The sequence below is a fragment of the Spinacia oleracea genome, chromosome 5 (assembly GCF_020520425.1).
Source record: "Spinacia oleracea cultivar Varoflay chromosome 5, BTI_SOV_V1, whole genome shotgun sequence".
In the NCBI taxonomy this organism is placed as follows: Eukaryota; Viridiplantae; Streptophyta; class Magnoliopsida; order Caryophyllales; family Amaranthaceae; genus Spinacia; species Spinacia oleracea.
The window spans coordinates 98990573-98993556 of NC_079491.1; positions in this window are offsets into that span (position 1 = coordinate 98990573).

Genomic DNA, 2984 nt, shown 5'->3' on the forward strand with positions numbered 1-2984 from the left:
AATATCTCGTTGGCTCACCTGACGCCGAAATCAACGCGACACGTAATTCGGTATTGGTGGGTGTGCGATTACCTCAGATATCCACCTTCTCTGCGCGTCTTAAAGGAGATGCATGAAATTCAGAGAAATTCGTGAAGAAAATAGTGCCCTTGGTCCAAGTATGCATATAATATTAAGTCTAATAAATGCGGTTCAGTATTAATTAACAAGTTAATAATTCAGTGAGATCAAGTGAGCTGAATGCCTAGCTAGAGGCCGCTTCAGTTCAAGTGGAATTAATTATATTAATCCACAGCTTACTCTTGACTGAACCCGTAGGGTCACACAAATAGTACGTAAACGGATCAAGTATTTAATGGCATTAAATACTCCATCTATGGATATTCGGAATAAACGAATCTTGGTTTCAGTGGGAGCTGAGATCGTCACAAACAAGAAATGAATACTCCGGAAACGATGATATTACCGGAAACGGAAATATGGATCGTATCGGAAATATAAATATTATCCAAGTCGTAAATGTTGCCGGAAACGGAAATATTGTCTGAATCGGAAATATTATCGGAATCGGAAAATAATTCCGGAAACGGAAATATTAAATATTTGTTCGAAACGGAAATTAATTCCGGAATCGGAAATATTAAATATTGTTCGTATCGGAAATAAATTCCGGAATCGGGAATTTAATCGGAAGCGTATCGTACGAATTAGCATCGGACGAGGCCTGCCAGACGAAGGCCCAGCACGAAGCCGGGCCATCGCCCAACAAGCCAGCGCGCCACACGAACAGCCAAGGCAACGCCAGGCCCACCGCAAGGCAGGCCCAGCGCGCGCCCAAGGCTGCGGCAGTCGTGGGCTCCATGGCAATTGGGCTGTGTTGCTCGGGCTGTGCGCGCGCGCGCATGGCGCCCCTCGTGGGCTGCTGTGCGTGCGTGTGTGTTTGTGTTCACCTACGAAACCTAAAGCGTATAGGATTCGTTTAATGATTAAATTCCTAATCCTAAAAGATAAATTAATTAAATAAGAGTTCTACTAGGATTCTAATTTAATTAATTCATATCCTAGTAGGATTCCAATTCTCTTTCCATACCCCTATAAATATGTGCCCTGGTTTCACAATTTATAACGAGTTTTTCAAGTATTCAAAGTGACATTTTTGAGAGCAAAATTCAGTCATATTATTGCCCTATAATACCCGAAAATTATAGTACCTTAAGGGCGATTCTAGTTGGTAAATCTTAAGGCGGATCCGGACGTGCTGTGGACTATCTACGGAGGGACGATACTTGGAGTCCTAAAGACTTGTTCTTGTTCGGTTCGGGCGCAGCTAGGGAGGGCACGCTACAAAGTGTATGCATCTAAATTATGCTATATGATTATGTGTAAATAATATGTTTCCTGGCATTATGGTTTTTCCGCATGATTTATGTTTATTCATATGTATCATAACCTAACAGTGGTATCACGAGCCTCTTATTATTTCATAATCTAAATTGCATGAACATGGTTAAATTTTACAAATTTGCAAAGAATTAAAGGGGTGATTAATTTTCGTAATTAATTGCTAATTGCGTGTATTTAATTATATGTACGCAGTTTTTCGGCAGTTTCTTCGTTACTCATCGAAATCGAGTTATTTTTGTGTCAATTTCGCATGTAAAAGGCATTCTAAAATTTTGACAAAATTAGTATTTTTCAGCCGAACCCAGAATTCCCCAATTCGAAGCCTTACTATGACTTTTCGGAGGTTTTAGTTTTTCGAACGCAAAAGTTTGTAAATTTAAGATGTTAAATTAAGTATTTGCCTTGTTGATAAATCTTGAGTTTTTGATTGACCTACTGTATATGTTTAACAATTATGAATGCCTAGACTTGTTAATTATACAACCTAATTTGTAATTATGATTAATTTGTTGAAATTCGAATAATTTAGAATTGATTTGATTTTCATAATTAATTAATAATTTAATTAGGTACCAATGATTCAAATCCACCATATTTATGTTAAATTTTAAATTTTTATGCCCTAGATTTGAATCCATGTTAAATCGGAAATTAATTGATTAATAAATTTTCGATTTTTCGCCCTAAAATTATGAAATTAATATGTTTTATTAATTCGTCCCTAATTTTAAATTAAAATTTTTAATTTTTATGAAAAAGCTCATGAATGTTGCACGCACAAAGCAATGGAATCTACGTGTTACCCTTAAGGGGTGTTGTATAGTGCGGGCACGCGACGACGAGCAAGGGAGCTCGTCGCCCGTGCGGTACGAATGCAGCAAGCAACGAAGCGTGGCGCGCGCGAAGCAAAGGTGCTGGCCGTGTGTGCTATGCGATGGGCGAGGGCGAGGGGCAAGGCAAGCGAGCAGTCGCGTGTCGGCAGCAAGCGAGCTGCGCCACAGCGCGTACTGCCGCGCTGGCCCGCGTGCAACGAGCGCTGGCTCGCGCAGCGAGCGCTGGCTCGCGTGCAGTGCCTTGCGAGGGTGAACAACAGCAGACGCGACACAGCACAGAGGCTGCGCGCATCGTGGCCAGCGATGGGTGCGTGTGCGTGTGCCCTATGGCTGTGCGTTGCGTGGTGATGTGCGTACCTTGTGTTAAGATTAAATCGTTTTAAATTTTAATTTGAGATTTTCAGTTCATGTAATTTTAATTAATTTTAAAATTAATAATTTAAATTGTTTTCTTGGATTTAAATTTTGAATATTATAATTATTATAAATTTTAATTTATTCTAATTATTTTACTAAAATTAAAAACCTTGATTTAATTTAAATCCAACTGAAAAATAAATTAAATAAGTGGATTCAATTATAAATTTATATGAGCTTTAAATTTTAATTAAATTTGTATTTTTCCGGTTAGACTAGAAATACATTTTTATGTTTAAAATTAGTAAAGCATATGAATTTATTGGTTTAAGTGGGAGCAATTTTAGTCATAAACTCTTGATTAGGTCTACAAATCCTTCAAGGTTAAAC